Below are 18,712 nucleotides of genomic sequence, written 5' to 3' on the forward strand. Positions count from 1 at the left end.
TCTCCGCCTTCATAGCAGAAGCGCAGATAGCCACTCCTTGACCTGTGCCACGAAGTCGAGACGAAGTGGGTTCTAACCAGGTCACACTGAAAGGGTTTCTTGGCTGTCGACTGTCCGACTTAAGAAAAATATGGACAGGAGATAAGTTGATTGTAAGGCAGGAGGATGTTTCGCTGCCAATAGCGATTATTGTGCGACTTGTCACGCAGAGAAGCTACCGCAAGGTAAAGATAGAAGGGTCAGGAGTCAGATTATAAAGACTATGAGTTAAGCTTAAAGTAGGAAACTTTGTTTTGTTCAGTCTCCCATGCGGAAGTGCTTGGCTGACACGGAAGGGCTTTGTGCTGGCGATGAGATTAGTTGACCTTTGAGGTTATTACACGGAAACGTAGATCAACTAGGCTGGTCTTCCTCTCCTTAAGATAAGTACACTGGTATGACCCATTTTTTAAAGTAAGTCTTTGAAAACCTTGCTCGCTACATGGGAAAGTCTACAACAACAAAATTAAAGCGAAATTGTTATGATGCTAACTACTGCGCCAACTAGCGGCTTATAACGTAAATAATGGTGATAGGCGAAAGTTATTGCTAAGCTCTTTATGCGACAGGTGGAAATAATTTTATGACAGAACAGGCATTGCTGTAGACGTCTTTGGGTCAACATTATTTATGTCGAACTGCAAACTGTTATTACGCTATCCAGTGTGTGCATGCTCACCTACCAGCGTGAATTGTTTGGACTGTGCATCCCTATTTGTTCTTTCTCTGGTTGGTATTTCAGAGGAGGTTTCAGCACGTTTCTTTTGACAAAATTTTCCTTAAAGATACACGTAAGGAAAGGCGTAGTGGCTCTGATAGACAATGAAAGGAGGGTGCCATACCGGCACGAACTATTCCAGTGGCCTTGTGCTCTTTTCTAATGGTCTCTACATGAGATGGAATTAAGGAGGGATCGACGGTGTGAGGGATGCCCTAGATACACTGCTGCAACTGGTGTCGTGAGAACCGAAATTGTATTATGTTTTTTTAAGGCTTGCAGAATAATAAATTGGGTTAGTATGCGAGGGATCGGTTGTTCCCGAGACAATTGAGTAGAGCAAACGTTGCTTTGGGTAAGGCGCGATGTGAGGGAGTGACATTGAAGAACGTATAAGGAAAGGATTAAGTTTGGTTTTCATCCGGAAAGTGCCTTGCATCCATTTTTCTGGAAAGCAATAATGCAAGTTATGGTAATTACCAATCAAGTTTCATGACTGAATTGATATAAAAGAAAACCACATGTTATATCGGGTTTTTTTTTTTTTTATAGAATGAAAAAAAGGCTTTTAATAATTTTCAAATTAATCGCCATAAGCAACTGCACTCTATTCAAATCGCCCGTACAGATACATGTTGAAAACTTTTTAAAAACGTATTTGGACTGATCGCCGCTAATTCTTTCGTAACTTTTTTTTTGGTGTCCTCAACACCGTAAATCGTCCTTATAGCGCAGAGTGATTTTGAGGTAAAAGTAATAGTCTGGAGGAAGAGTTTAGTTCCACAGTCCCATGCTTTGCCAAAACCCTCTTTGATAATCAGCGAACAACGTGGTCTAGCACTGTCGTGCAAAAGGAACCAGTTCCTTTTTTATACAAACAGGCGATAACTCGGCGAATTCTTTTAATCAGAACTTGTGCATAATGCTCTTTATTTACTGGATTACCTGGTAATTGTGACGTTGTCGATTTTTGAACTAGACATTATTTCTAATCTCGGAGAGCAGGTTGATCACCATTTCATGATTTCTTTGTTTCTAGATCATATTCGAAACATCACGACTCGTTACCCGACAGTCAAATCGGACAAGAGAGGAGTAATCATCGTCAGCTTTAATGAGTTCTTCGCATGCTTCAAGTCTGATCATGACTTTTCCCATCAGTCGAACATTGCTGATCGAACCTAGCATTGACCAAATTTTCAGAATTCACGGGTTGTTTCTCTGTTAATATGAAGTTCTTTCCCTATTCGACGATTCAGACGCAATGAGTGTGCAAATTTTTTTTTCGATAGCTTGAACGTCCACAGTGCTTGTCTTCTAGATCCTGAATGACGCGACAAACAATCCCGAAATTGTTGTAGACTAATACGCGAGCGAGCTACAGTATCGTTATCGTACACTTGTTTTTATCAATTCTTAGGTTTAAATTGCATTTTTCCTAACTCAAAACAAAATTTAATGTTTCCGTTTTTTTGTTCCATCACTTAATACAATGACAAAACCTTGAATGTCACAATAGCTCTAATATGACTGCATGCGAACGACTCACGATAAGAAGTGACCTTGTAGATCGAAGTTATCACGGTGTGCTGCATCATGGTCCTACGTGCTTTGACATGCGTTCACTGGACTCAGTCCTGAAACTTTGTACTGTACTTATATTAAGTATAATACAACACATTTCTGTTACGTAGTATTTAATATTTGAAAAACAAAGTTAAACCAAAATATGCTAACCAGATCACTGTTGGCATTAACTAGCTGCCGACTACGGCGGGATTCAAAAAAATTATAAAAGAGAGGGGATAGAGACTGTACTGCAAAAACCTGGGAAAGAAGGATTCTGGAATAACAACAAACACCGACATTATGACCACCTACCTATTATGTCCTCCACGTGCAGCCAAAACAGCTCGTACCCGGCGGGGCACGGGCGCTACAAGATTTCTAGATGTGTCTTGTGGTATTTGGTACCAACACGTAACCAGCAGATCCTTTAACTCCTGTAAGGTTGGTGGTTGAGACGCAGCAGATAAGAGTTGCTATTCCAACACAAACCACAGTTGCTCGATGGGATTGATGTCTGTGGAATTTGGAGGCCAGGGCAATACCTGGAAGTCTTCCTCATGTTCTGCGAACCATTCTCGAACAATCCCGGCAGTGTGGCATGGCGTATTATCCTACTGAAAGACGGCAACGCCAGAGGGGAAGACCGTTGCCATGAAAGGGTGTACCTGGTCAGCAATTATGTTTGTTTAGGTAGACATGTATAGTATCTTATGTAGGACGGCACCTGAACGAAAGTTCAACTCCGCCTTTGTACACTGATGGTTACATGTAACCAAGTTACAGGTGCACTGTAACAGGCCAGAAACGTGTGTAATATTATGTTCGTGCAGTGTGTGTTGTGTTGTTTCTGGCCGCTTTGTTACCAGGCAGGCGATCACCTGGAAAGCCTGCCCAGTGTCCGTCTACACCACGAGGACGTAGGCCACAACTACGCATGTACCATGGCCAACCTCAACAGTCACGCACTGAATGTCCAAAGCGAGTTTAAAGCCATTCAAAAGAATCCCGTGCCGGCAACAGCACACACACAAACACTCCCAGGAGACAGGATAGCAGAAGACGAAGAAATAAAGAAGAGAATAGCATAAAGTAAAAAAAAAAAAATAAAATAATAAATAAATGAAAAAATATATAAAACAAAAAAAATATCTTTATCTATGTCTTTGCCCACGTCCTTACGCAGTGCTGCGAAAAGTAGTCCACAAAGAGAAAAGGCATACTGTCAAACAGAAGTAGTAATGTCATTCAAACAAGATCAGCAGGAAGAAGTTCTAGATATAATTCTGTTAATCTGGAGTGGTATCAGAAATCACTGTATCACTGTGCAGATGAAGGATTTAGTTGTGGAGTCTTGATAAAGAATGAACCAAAAAAAAATGCATCTGTTAAAATCTTCGTGTGTTCTTGAAAACCAGCAAAATTTTGGACCTTACGTCATCAAGACGATAAACAAGGCAACAGGTTGCATTTTCATTTATGAAGTGTTTTCAATTTGATTGCTTGCATTAACATTGAAAGTCTTCGTGCGATTAAATGCAGCATTGCAGAAGGTTTGAAGTGCCTGGAAATCATTGATAGATATGAGTACCTTCTCATATCCAGGAGACAAGTTTGGAACTGTTGCCTTAAGAGGTAACTTAGGTCCTCGTAAATGGAGTATTCAAAAAGTACGTGTGGAGAGCAGTGGCGTAGCTAGGGGGACGGAGGGGAAGGTCCGTCCCGGGCGGAACTTTTTTTTAGGGGCGGCACTTAAGGAGAGAAATTTTTTTTCACTGGATACAGTGATCCAAGAAATCACCACGAGATTTCAACAGCTTCATGTTCTTGCTGAAACACATGCCTTTCTTACTCCATCGAATCTTTTGAGTGATAAATACGAATGTCAACTAAATCATGAACACGATGACATTAATAAGGAAGAGTTCTTCGTTGAGAGGAAAAAGACTTCAGAGTTTTATTTCTGTTGCTGCTACGCAAGAAGAAACAGAGACGTGGAAGGACGGTCCCCTTGTTAGTATGTAGGAGATAAACAGTGAGGGTGAAAACCATTTTCTGGTGGATGATGAAAGTAGTGCAGTTACGTCGGGAATGAATTTTTTGGTAATAGCTCCTTTTTCCGTAGAATTCCATATATTCTGCCAGGTGTTCACTAACAAATTCCAGCATCGGGTTCGTTCGGTTTTGGGATCAGCCTGAGGGTTAACAGTGTGTTAGTTGTCTAACGGCACCGGGGGTTTCCCCCCATCTCCGCGTTCTATTCTTTGTAAGTGACACAGAACTCTTGTGGAGGCCAGAGATTTAAAAAGTGTGTGGGGAGTGATTTGTTGTGTAGTGTTATGTTCTGTTATTTCTGACCATTTAGCCGTTGGGCTCCTCCTGGGACCCACCGTTGCCCACACTTTGCCACGAGGAGCCAGGGCAGGCACCCAGTAGATTAAGTACTCTGGCAGGTCCAGCCACCTATTTTCCGAGGATTTCAGTGGCAAAGCCAAAAAACGGGGGGGGGGGGACACTAGAAATTGGAAAGGCCGAAAGCCGTTGAATTTTTTGACGCTGATTAGAATTTGGCGGCATTGTTAGGGGAATACTCAGTCGGTTTAGTTAGAGATACTGGAGAGTGGGGGAAAACAGGTAGAAGGATGGGGACGATAGAGTACACATCCCCAAAGGGGTCAGTGTGGGGAGGAAACAGGTCTCTGCCTCCTCCCCTGGTGTGTGAGGAAGGAGACAGATCTCCTTCCTCCCCTGCCTTGGGTTGGAGTACCCAGTTCAGTTTGCCAAATGGCGCGTTGGCAGCAAAGCTGCAGTATGTCTTCATCAGTGATGGTTGTCAGGTCCATGTCTTGTCGAATCCGGTAGGAATGACCTCCCCGCTCTGGCATATGTTAGTTGGCAGTTAGATATGTTAGCGGAACCCACCAGGTGGGGGGGGGAGAGAGAGAGATTTACTTCATTCATAATCGGCATTCTCATTTTACTTGCATTCTATTTTTATGCTTTTATTTAGTTTATAATATTTATTTTTCTGTTAGGTTATATATACTGGATATATTTTTTTCCTACTCACTCATCTCTTTCTCACACACCAGGGGAGATGCAATGGTGTGTAATGTAATTTAAATACTGATGCTCAATAATTAAGCTAAATAAGAAAGATTATAAAAGATTAAAACTAGGGTTAGTGTGAACTTAACTAACTTTTATGGTTTGTGTTCTTTTTCTCACGCACCTACACTCTCATTCTTCTGGCTCATTTCATTTGTTCGACTCTTGCTTTCTGCACTGCACTCTCTGGGCACCCCAACTTACTGAGGGTCAACAATAACAATGAATTATAATTTTTTAGTTGCTTCCACATCTCAAAGAAAGTCACTATTTGGATAAGGTCAGCGTAACCCCCGCTGATTGAATCCCGCTTCGTGCTGAAAGCTTTTCGCCTTAGGGCTCACGTGCGACTTGACCTTCTACCTGCTTATTCCGCTCACTTTAAAACTTGAATTTTCACTGACCTTGTTAAGCCCCACTCTGATACTTCATTTCAGTTAATTTCGGGATGAGTGAAGCTGCGTTGTGCACCGGATGGCTTAAGACAACAGATTTTCTTATTTCGCACTTCCTGTAAGCAGGTATGTCTTTGCGGACCATGTAGCCCATATTCCGACCTAAAGAAGCTTGCAAAGAAGATTAAAAACTTTCTTGGAAATGTGATGCATGCAAAATGAACAGTTATCACAGAGAAAAAGTAGACGCGGCGATCCCCCACCTCCACAATAAAACAATCGGAACAGACCGATCCCATTGGTTGTGATGAGTTGAGAACCCAATTCAAGTCGCGGTTACACAATTAACTGAAAAGGTAACCGGACTAGATCAGTTAAAAGAGGCTCACATGCGTCTGACAGAGAACGTTGTCGCAAAACTGGAACATCAAAATAAAATGAGAACGGAAACTGATTCAACCGTCACGATTGCCATGGACGCGTTTGCCAACAGTTCCAAAATTGTGATGTCCAGAGTCAACCTCATTGAGAAAGAATTACTGAACCTCCAGGAGACCTCATCGGGCGTTATTTCCAAATTGGAATTCGGCTTTAATATGATGAAAGCAAACCTTGCAGAACTGCAAGATAATGTCACATTTTATGACACGATAGGAGGGAGTATATGATGAGAGTCTTGTCGATCAATTCGGCCCTGGAAAGATTATGCAAGGCTCAAGGGGTAGAATTTTTTTCAGCCTGGACTGTACTTGTTAACAGGAGAGATTGCTTCTACAGGGATGGAATACACTTAAATAGAAAGGGTGCAAGAATATTTGCTGATGCTATCGAGGCAGTGTTAGGTGGGTCGGAAAACTGCTAGCTTGGGGGAGACAAAGACCAATAGATTGACAGTAGCCACTGGCAGAGGTGAAAGAGATTCTTGCACTGCTTCTATTAGAATGAGCAGAAGCCTGGAAAACAAGATGCATGGTATTTCAGAGACTGCTGGGAGCCATTGCGGTACAAGTAAACACATGGGTTGTGTTAGGGTAGCTAAGAGTAGAAACAGGTGCAGGTATACTTGAGTGTACACCAATGCTAGGAGTTTAGTAAATAAATTTGATGAATTTGAGGTATTGCTCAAAACATCGAAGGCAGATATTGTTGGGATATCAGAGATCTGGTGTCACACAGATATAAGGGATGCAGAACTGCAATTTGGGGAGTACAACGTTTACAGAAAGGATAGACAGGATAGGAAGGGAGGAGGGGTTATGCTATTAGTTAAGAAACACATAAAAACCAAGGAAGTGAAGCCAGTCGACATCGCTGGACAGTGCAGTGTGGAGTCAGTTTGGTGTGACATAAACATTGGGAGATCAAAATTGAGAGTAGGAGTGTGCTATAGGCCTAATGACTCTGATGAGTATAATAAGGAACTGTACGGGGAAATAGAGTGGGCCAGTAAATCAGAGAGTCTTATAATGGGAGATTTTAATTTCCCAGATATTGACTGGAATTTGGGGGCTGGTTACTCACGCACTAGCAGAGCTTTTGTGGATTTATTGGATGATTGTTTTCTACATCAGCATGTTCGGGAGGCAACTAGAGGGAGTAATACTCTTGATTTGATTATCAGCAGTGATTCTTCATGCATTAAGAATCTGCAGATAAACGAACCACTAGGTGGCAGTGATCACAGTGTGCTGAAGTGGGATTTACTCAAAGAGGTAACTACCATTAGGGGTAAAGGGAAGGGTTATTGCTTCCGTAAAGGCGACTACGATGGACTGAGACAGTATTTAAATTCTATACAGTGGGACCAACTGATGATGTTACCAACAGCAAATTCAAAATGGGAAGCATTCAAAGAACTTATCTTGGAAGCTACTAGGCTTTACATACCAACTAAGAAATATTGTTCAAGGTTTAGGCCAAAATGGATGTCAGATGAACTAATGAGGCATATGGCAGAGAAGAAAAATGCATGGGATACTTACAAATTAACACATGACACAGAAGCCTATGATAGATACAAGTTGATATGCAACCAAGTTACAAAGGAGGTTAGGCAGGCGAAGGCAGATTACGAGAAATCCTTGGCAAGGGATGCAAAGAAAAACAGCAAAGAGTTCTTTACTTATGTAAACTCTAGAAGGAAGGGGATGAATCAGATTGGTCCACTTGATATTGATGGGTCAACTGTTGATGATCCTGCTCAGGTAGCTAACAAACTAAATGAATATTTTGCATCGACATTCACACATGAGGAGTTATTCAGCAAAGGGAATGCCAGAGGTGTATTCAACTCTAGCAGTAAGCTACAGAATCTTGAAATAACTGGGAGTAAAGTGGAGGAGAAACTGTTGAAGATAAACACAAGAAAGGCACCCGGGGTGGATGGGATCTATCCAGTTATATTAAAGGAGGCAGCAAATGAAGTAAGCAAACCCTTAGCCATAATTATGAGAGCTTCCTTGGACTCAGGGAAGGTACCCATAGACTGGAAATGTGCAAATGTGACCCCAATTCACAAAGGAGGATCAAAGGCTGACACAAGTAATTATAGACCTGTGAGCTTAACTTCTGTTCCAGGAAAATTAATGGAGGCACTGGTTAAAGAAGCACTGCAGGATCATTTAGACAAGACTTCAGTTATAGCTCAGACACAGCATGGTTTTGTTAAGGGGAAGTCTTGCCTGACCAACTTGATTGGATACTATGATGCAGTCACAAAAGAACTGGATGCAGGGAATAACTTTGATATTATATACTTGGATCTTAGAAAGGCTTTTGATACTGTTGCACATGGAAGACTGCTACACAAATTGGAGCAGTGTGACATTGGAGGCAAATTGCTGCTATGGATAAAGGGGTGGTTGAGGGGGAGAAGACAGAGAGTGGTAATCAATGGACACTGCTCATCGTGGACTAATGTTATTAGTGGGGTCCCTCAGGGCTCAATGTTGGGTCCATTGTTGTTTTCTGTATTTATAAATGATATTGATGATGGTATATCAAGCTTAATGTCCAAGTTTGCAGATGATACAAAGGTTGGCAGGGTTGTCAAGGTCACTACTGACACTATGCTGCTGCAACAGGATCTGGAAAGGTTGAGCAGATGGGCTGAGAGGTGGCAAATGAAGTTTAACATTGACAAATGTAAAGTACTACACATGGGAAACAGCAACCCCAGAGCAACATATCAACTCTGTGGTACTACACTGACAGTGGTAGAGAATGAAAGGGACTTGGGGGTGATTGTGCAGGCAGATATGAAGTTCTCTGAGCAGTGCAGACGGGCTGCAAGGGTAGCTCATGGAGTATTGTCAATGATATACAGGAATTTTTCCAGCAGGGATAAGGAGGTGATTATTCCATTGTATAAGGCAATGGTCAGGCCACACCTAGAGTACTGTATACAGGTCTGGAGGCCTCATTTCAAGAAGGATGTAGAGCTGCTGGAACGAGTACAGAGAAGGGCAACAAGATTAGTGAATGGAACAAAGGGGTGCTCTTACGAAGAAAGGCTTAAGTTTTGCAAATTACTGTGTCTGGAGACTAGGCATTGGCGAGGTGATCTGATAGAGGTGTATAAAGCCTTGAATGGTTTAAGCATGCTGAATGCTGATGGGATTCTTCCTCTAGCTCAGAATAATCACCTGAGAGGGCATAAATTCAAATTGAGGAAAGACAGATGTAGGATAGACGTGCGGAAATTTGCCTTTAGCCAGCGGGTGGTTGGTAGGTGGAACAGACTTCCATCCCTTGTCGTGGAAGTTGATAGCCTAAATAAGTTTAAGGCTCAGCTGGACAGGTATTTCGAACGAACAGAGGGGTGAAGAGGAAGTGGTTATTTTTATTTATTTATGTTACTTTTTTTTTTTTTTTTTGGCTGATGCTGCATAAGCTTGCTTTCTTGCATCAAATGCCTCTACTAATGCTAATGCTAAAAATGCTAATTTCTGCACTGGAGTAAAAAAGTAAAGTAAGTAAAGTGCAGCCATTATCAACCCACTGCAGGATGGAAGCCTCCTCAACAATTCATGCTGAGGGAAATGGACCATAATCTGCCACGCTGGTCCAGTGCGGGTTGGCAGATCGACCGTATTCAGCAGTCAGGGGCTTGAACCCCGGTCTACTCAAAGAGCGTGTGCTACTGCACTCCCGCTCCTGCCCACTCGGCTACGGAGGCCGGTGCACTGGAGTAACAAAGACATTAAGCTTATTCTTCTCGACATCTTCAATAAGATCGAACTGAATAAGTCCGAGGAACGTTTCAAACCTTAACGCGCAGGAACTCATTAAGATATATAAAAACGTTGAGAAGACTAATATTGTGCTAGTTTGTCCTGATTGTAAAAGGACAATAGTCATGTTCTTTCCTTCACCATTCCCAGAAGAAATGACTCTGCTGAGGTTCCGATCGACACCACTCATCGGGCCCAATCTACGTGTCTCCGACAGCCTATTTCAACTGACAAGAATGAACATTGTTCTTCCCAGGAACAACAACATCATACACACTCACAGGATAAGACAACTGATGAATGCCATCCTACAAAGAGGAATAATATGTCACCATTCAAGAAAAAAACGTTTGAAGCGAATAAGAATTATCAACGCAATGATAGATCTTCCTCCTCCACAGAAACTGCGACTGAACTCCTGACCTCTCATCCCTTATCACCAATCACAGCAGGACAGCACCACCCATTCTCTTTCATCTCAGAAAGAAAACTTATCCGTCCAAGATGCAGAGTTAAACCGATGTGATGCATACGTCCTCAAATCCAATCACACAACCGTCCAGACACCTAGGAAGAACGCCCCCAAGGCTACATATCCTGACGCACGCCCTGGGGGAGGGGGAAACGCGACCAATTCCCGGCATCCAAATACCACTATTTAAGGTACTGGAGGCCATATCAACCAAATCGGATCCACAAGTACCCCCTCCAAAGAAAAACATCCCGAAATCATCCATCTCACTGCCACATCGAAGTAACGACTCAGCCAGGACCTCCAGAATATCCTAAGGATGTGATGTTTTTCGAACGCAAGCAGAAAGGAACAAAAAGCCCAGAAACCACACCAGAAAAGCCAAACTACCATATGAAGCCCACGTTCAGTACTGCTAACCCAACGAAAATTCGTGCGATTCCTCTAAAAATCTCGACACGTAATAGATCAACTTTTGTCGCACGGCTTTCCCCACAGACAACAGTTGAATAGATGAGATCATATCTGAATGAAGACATAGGTATAGATGCAGAAGCAGAGGCTTACCACCAAACAACCATACTATGCATCATTCAAAATCACTTCTGCAGAATATAACTACAAACTAATCAGCCTTGCATCATCTTGGCCTGCCGGGGCACTTGTGAAACATTTCTAGCCTTCCAGGCGTCTCTCTACCGGGATGCAGTTTCCGGAACGGTATGAAACTGACTAAGGAAAGGAAAAGCTGGCTCATCAAGTCTAAGAAAGGGGAGAAGCATTCAGGTTATACTGTTCCAAACCTCTCCAAAGGTCTGAACAGCCTCATAGAAGCAAGCCAGCAACAAGAACACCTGCCACCAACTGCTGAGGAACATATGAAGATTAAAGTGAGGATTACCCCTAGAACGAATCAGAGCCGATATTCGAAGGCCAATAGAGCTCCAACAAGGACATACATTAAAACTTCTATAATATGCACCATCTTCTACCAAAACGCTAGAAGCCTGAGAAATAAGTTTCACACAATGGAAATTCTTCTCCTATCAAGGTTGTATGACATGATTTGCATTACAGAGGCTTGGCTCTCCCCTAATGAAGAGGATATTGCCTTCTCTCAACCTGCTTGTTTCTCTGGAATTTTTTCCTCAAGAGAGCAGAGGACTGGCAGCGGTGTGGGCATTCTCTTCAACACAGAAATTCTCACCGACTAGCTCAGCCACTTTAAAGACAGAAGTGTTTGAAGCTGCAAGAGTCTCACTCAGTGTCCAAGACAACAGACTTGACACGTTCAGTCTACATTCCCCCACCCTCAGTTAGGAACACTATACAAGAGTGTCTAACTGGATCATTAATCAGTGACACCCCAAAGCAACTTTACCTGTGTGTGTGTGTGTGTGTGTGTGTGTGTGTGTGTGTGTGTGTGTGTGTGTGTGGACTTCAATATTAGCTCAGACCAACACATTCTTCACAGATTGTTATCCTCTAATCTGGCTGCAGGGGACTGATTCTCCAGAACTTTGCCCCTACTAGAGGCACTAACCTGTTAGACAATCTTTGCAACAGACACCCTCACCTTAAACAGCCAGCCTGAAAGAGCCTTCATGTCAGACCACTTGCCAGTAGACCTCTGTCTCCTAATTGCATCCAAGACACCATGGCAACATCAGCATCCTCTTTCCTTGAGATGCCATCCACAGCTCGGGCTGCACTTTCTTACCTGCTGGCTGAATTCTATTGCTCGATCTGCAGTGTCAATTTCTGGCCGGAGCAATGCATGGTGGAACCAACAGCTCAGCCTCGAATTTCAGAATAAGCAGAGGCTTCATGCGAAATGGAAAGCCACGTCAGACCCAATAGATAGGATAGCATACTCAAGAACCTGTGCTCAGTTTAACAGAAGTAAATCTAAAGCCATGTAAGCCTACATTGATAAAATACTCAAAGTAAGGAAGACGCCGTTTAAGGTAGGACATTGTGATTTCCCTCAACAAATTAATCCGATCGAATGGCTTGACTACATTACAAGATTTAAGCACAAGTCTGCATTAGACCGTAAGGACCTTCACAACAGTTGTCAGCGAGATACCCTCGCATCCATCATCATTACAAAAGGAGAGCTCATCCAGGCCATCAATAGTATCCCACCAACGTTCATGTGCTGGATATGATGGGATCCCATAATTTATCCTTAAGAGCGTAATGTTTTCATCATAGATGCGCTTCTAGGAATCCTAAATGGAATTCTCACAACTCAAAGTTTCCCAACAGCCTGGAACCAATATATAGTTCGGGCAATTCCAAAAACACACGGAGCTACCTCAGTATCACAGTTCAGACCAATTATGAACGCGTCATGCATCCTTAAAGTTATGGCGAAGTGCCTTCTTCCCATCTTAACCAACCAGGTTTTCCCATGTAATTCACAATTTATCCATTATGCACTGAAACGCAGATCCAACCTGCGCTGGCAACCACTAACACCATTCTGGAGGCTCTACAAGACAGGGAGGAGATAACAATTGTGTATCTAGATATCCAGTCTGCCTTCGACTGCATCGACGTCCAGCCCCTCCTTCAGCTATGTGAGGAGAGATACCAGATTAAAGGAAATATCCTTGAATTCTTAAAGTCACGTCTTACAACCAGGGTTCTCCACCTGACAGTGAATAAAAAAAATCCTTCACAAGGAAAGTTAATGTAGGACTTCACCAGGGCGGAGTTCTTTCTGGGCTCCTCTTTACTGCTGCTCTCCACCTATTCCTGTGCCAGGAAACAGATTTTCTCAGCTGTGCAGATGATTTGAAGCTCCTCTATCGGATCTACCAACCTGAAACTGCTACCAACAGCCTAAAAACTCTTGTTACTTACTTAGCACAGTTCTCTCTCTCCCCCTCTCTCTCAATCCAAATAAATCTGCACAAAGTGTTCTCACTCAAACACCCAACTCAACTAAATCTGAAAATCCATGGAACCTCCATCCTTCCAGTAACCAAGCATAGAGATTTTGGGGTCATCTTTGACCCTAAGCTCAGCTTTAAACACCATGTCGCAGATATTCACAAGGTCTGCCGATCCAGATGGCTTGCCAAACAACGCCTCCTTCGTGTCATAGAGTCTCAGTTCACCCTTCAATATATTTACCGGTTTCTTCAGCCAGTCATTACCTGTGGATCTGAAATCCGTGCCTCGGCAGAAAAAACCATCTCATCTGATGAGTACTGGCTTCTTCGGTGGGTGTTCTCCAAGCACAAGCTTCCAACCCCTCACACATACTTCAGAAATAACCAAACTTCTAAACTACAGAAAAGTCTCAGAACGGACCTTCACCCTCCGCTTCCTCGTCACCATTAAAATGATAGCGGGCGAAATCAATACCAAGTTTTTGGCAAATTTTTAATTGGAGAATTCCCCCTGAAACCCTTAAGGGCCCTTCCTTCTTTACAGTCTGTGGCGTGGAGGCTCAGGAAGGACGACAGATTCCTGCCAATGTAGCTGCTCCAAAACGTCCAAGATATGGATGCTGACTACAAGAAATTCATTGAGGACAAAGCCTACTGAAGACGTATCATCAGGGAGCAGCTCTCGTCTTCAACCGAGTGCCTGTCACTGTGTTTCCTTGATCGGTTTGTTGATATTGTAAAAAAAAAAAAAAAAAACCACAAACCTGTTTTCAACTTATTTTTTGTTTTTAGAGTTTTAGTTCCTTTCTATGTTAAACCCCCTAGCATTTTTGCTGTTATGGGCATTGCATCACGCATCCATGTAAAATTTACTTATTTTCGCTGATTTCAATAAAGATATTATATTTTCCCTGAAATTCCGTACAAATGCCAAGGAGAAAACAACGCTGAATAGTGGATAACTTGGTTTGTACAGTTTTGAGTGCAGTACGTCTAAACCAAAGGCTGGCAGCATAGGTTGTAATTGGGATTATAGCAACATTATAAACAGATGTAGGGTTTTAGTGTTTAATCGCCAGGCTTGTCTGGTAATTTGGAGCAGCATGGCATAAAACTTCCAACTTTGACAGACAGATGTTGATTATGTTCAGTAAAGGAAAAGCGGTCGTCGATGATTGTTTTTGACCCACCGTGCATCCAGGCATCATCATTTCCCCAGGTAAACGATGCACACGTACCGGCTCTCCACATGGTGCAACAGGAAACGCGATTCATCGGCCCAGACTATTTGGAGTGATTGGAAGTGATACTTCCAATCACTCAAGGTCCAGTTTCGATGCCCGCATGCCCATTGTAGGCGCTGTCGCCGGTGAACCGTGGTCAGCATGTGCATTCGGAGCGGCCTGCAGCTACACAGCCCCATTTTCAGCAGGATTCGATGTACTATGTGTTGTGATGCATTACTCCCATCACCAGCATCCCAATTACCGGCGAGTTGCGTCACAGTCGACCTTCTGTTGCCACGTACCATCCGGGAGCACCTTCACTCATCTCGAGCATCGATGAGCCTTAGTCGTCTAACATCTCGCCAGCGAGATGTTAGACGACTAAGTTTTCCCCTAATCGGACCACTTTCGGTAGGTTTTCAGGTTTTCCCCTCATTGGACCACTTTCGGTAGGTACTAACCACGGCTGACCGTGAGCACCCCACCAGCAGTGCCGTTTCGGATATACTCTGACCCAGTCGTCTGGCCATTAAAATTTGGCCTTTGTCAAACTCGCTTAAGTCGCCTTTCTCATTTGAAGAACAAGAGGACACTGATTAACAGAGATCAGTATCAGGTGTTTTTTATACCGTGTCCGGACCCGCGCCGTAGTTCACCTGCAGTTACTTCGATTTGCATATAGACTCGCTGGTCATAATGTTTTGGCTTATCAGTGTAATTTATCACAGGCAAAACAGTCCTTAGAAATTAAGGTATACAAAGTGCTTATTGTTGGTGGTTAGTTGTTTAATGGCACAAAGGCTACTAAGGCCATATTGTGCCTAGTGTTTATTGTAAAGATGACGTGCTGTTATAGTTGAAGCAGAAAAACCTTTATGAAAGAAGTTTCTTGTAGAAAAGGGAAATTCAGTGGATCAACAAATTGGATCTTTCAAGAAGTGTACTTTTCTTAACGCAGGCAGTAGTATAATAATCTTAACAAAGCCTTCGTACTTAATTTTTAAACACTGATTTTTGAGAGAATTTTTAGCTACATCAATTTGTTCCTCAATACCTCAGAAAAAAAAATTAATTAAATGCACGTTAATAATTATACACTCTTTATAAACAATTTTCTAATCACATTTTAAGTTGGAATTAGCCATTTTTTTTCCCTTTCGGTCTCTATGGCAAGATAATAGTTACGTCACATGCCACTCACTTTGGAAAGGTCGAAGTTCGATTCCCCTATTCAAATAAAATAGGTCGGTTGGTCTTAAGTGAGGTGCAATGTTCATACATTTTCAACCCACAAAACGGGAATGAACTAATATTTTCGAAATGAAGCTTACCCAGGGCTGGCGCTAGGGGAGCACAAATAAACCACTTGCCACAGGCGCCTATTTTGTGGCTCTTGGGGTTTTGCCTCAAGCGCCACGAACGCTAACCTCAGACCCCCCCCCCGAGCTTACCCGCTCTTCGGATGGATCTCCTTGGAAGTAGTCTACTTAACAGCGATTTAAAGCTTTTACAACTTCTCGAAGTTGAACTGTTGGAATCAGTTTGTTTCCTAATAGGCTTCTTTTGGAATTACCAATAGTTCCTGTGTCGCGTTCTGAATAATTTCCTCAGGGGGGGGGGGGTAAAGAGAATATTATTATTCATGTAGGGACTAATGATATTAAACGTACACGATCTGACAATTTGTTGGAAAAATACAGGACCATGCTGAGGAAATGCCGCGAGCTAGGCCACAATGTCGATGTGTCTGCAATTGTGCCCAGACACGATAGAAGGAATTATATGTTAAAAGCCTTGTAGATTAACTCAAGATTTGAAGGACTCTGCAAGGCTTTCGGGGGGAAATTTCTATCAGCATGGCCCACACTTGTAGTTGGAAGGAATTTGTTTTGTAGAGACGGGATACACTTAAACAAAGGTGGTGCAAAAGTTTTTGTCAGTATTATTGAGGATACCTTAAAGGTTCAGGGAAACTGCTAGTTAGGGGGGGGGGAATGTGGGTAATACTGACACGCATTTATCTGATAATATTGGTCAAAGTAACTCTTGCACATACCTTAAGAGTTCTTATCTGTTACCCCAACTGGACGTATTATCTAGATGTTCTGGGGGCAGAAACGTTTCACGTGAGAGGGTAGTTAATGCCAGGGAAGAGAGCCTAAAAAACTTCAAGGGTTGTGTTAGGGTTGTAAAATATACAAGCACAGTAAGTCTTAATTGTTTATACAGTAATGTTAGAAGTGTCGTCAATAAAATGAGCGAATTCGAACTGCTGGTTAAAACACGTAACGCGGACATAATAGAGCTTATGGAGATGTGGTGCCACGCGGAAATTGTGGATGATGAGTTTCAGTACAGCTTGTATAATGATTAGAAGGGGTGGTGGGGTAATGCTTCTTATCAGAAGCAGCCTGAGTGCGACGATAGCTTTCCTGGATTCAGACATTTCACGTGCTAGTATAGAATCTGTATGGTGTGAGATAGTTGGAAACAAAGGTATAATGCGAATAGGAGTAATCTACAGACCAGGTGATTGTGAAGATTATGACAAAAGCCTCTACATTCAAATGGAATGGGCAAGTAAGCGTCAATGTCTTATTATGGGTGATTTCAATATGCCTCTAATTGATTGGAGAAAATGAGAAGGAAACTCGACATGGGGAACAAAATTTTTAAATCAACTAGATGACTGTTATTTATATAAACATATCAGGGAAAGTACTAGAGAAAAGAATACTTAGACCTCATCATCACCCATGAATCAGATGACATAACAGGGCTGACAGTAGAGGAACCAGTAGCAGGAAGTGATCACATAGTTCTACGGTGGATGGTGATGAGAGAGGTAGCAGCAGTAAAAGGCAAAGGAATGGGTTTTAATTTCAGAAAAGGAAATTACGATGCCTTAAGGTACTACATGGCCTCTATTAACTGGGTAGATATCGTGCAGAGAATGAACACATTTGAACTGTGGCATGCTTTTAAAACATTAATCACAGATGCCTTGAATGCATATATACCATTAAAAAAATACTCCACAAGGAGGGTTCCAAGTTGGATGAATAGTGAAGTTGCCACATTACTTGAGCTGAAAAAGGTGGCATGGAAAGGTTACAGAGCAATAAAGAGTACTGAAGCCTATAACAGCTAAAAAGGTGATCTGTAATAGAGCCACAGAAAAGGTTCGACAGGCAAAGGCAGTTTATGAGAAATCACTAGCAAACAGAGCAAAGAGGGGGGATAAGGAATTCTTCACATATATAAATGCCAAGAAGAGCAGGACAAACCAGATCAGACCTTTACGTAAGGGAAAGGCGATATTATTAAATACGCCAGCTGCCATTGCAGATGAACTCAACAGTTATTTTGCATCGATATTTAAAAATGAAAAACCTTTTGTGGCAAGGGGTAATTGTTGGAACGAAGTTGAAAAATATGTAATTAATGATATTGAAATTTCTCAAGATTATTTAATGGAAAAACTTTCGAGCCTACAGGCCAGTAAGGCTCCTGGAGTTGATGGAATATACCCTATAATCTTAAGGGAGGCAGCAAGTGAGTGCATTGAACCATTGAGGCTAATTATGTGAGCATCACTAGACTCTGAGGAGATTCCTTGGATTTGAAAAGTGCCAATGTGCCCATACATAATGGTGGCTCTAAAAGTGAAGTGGGAAATTATCGACCTGTCAGTCTAACTTCAGTGGTAGCAAAAATCATGGAGGCAATGATCAAGGCTGGAATTCAGGATCATTTGGATCGACTTGAAATTCTCAAGGATACTCAGCATGGTTTTGTAAAAGGAAAATCATGTTTAACAAATCTGGTTTGCTATTTTGCACATGAGTGGTTGCTTTATAAGCTGGGACAGGTTGGAATCACTGGGAAAATCTTTAGATGGATAGCAGGATGGCTTCAGGGCAGGAGGCAGAGGGTTGTGATAAATGGCTATTCCTCAGATTGGGTTGATGTAAGAAGTGGGGTTCCCCAAGTATCAGTTTAAGGACCACTGTTGTTTTTAATTTTCATAAACGACATTGATGAAGGGATAGA

Source organism: Mastigoproctus giganteus, chromosome 13 (assembly GCF_048544385.1).
Source record: "Mastigoproctus giganteus isolate SK-2022 chromosome 13, ASM4854438v1, whole genome shotgun sequence".
Taxonomy (NCBI): Eukaryota; Metazoa; Arthropoda; class Arachnida; order Uropygi; family Thelyphonidae; genus Mastigoproctus; species Mastigoproctus giganteus.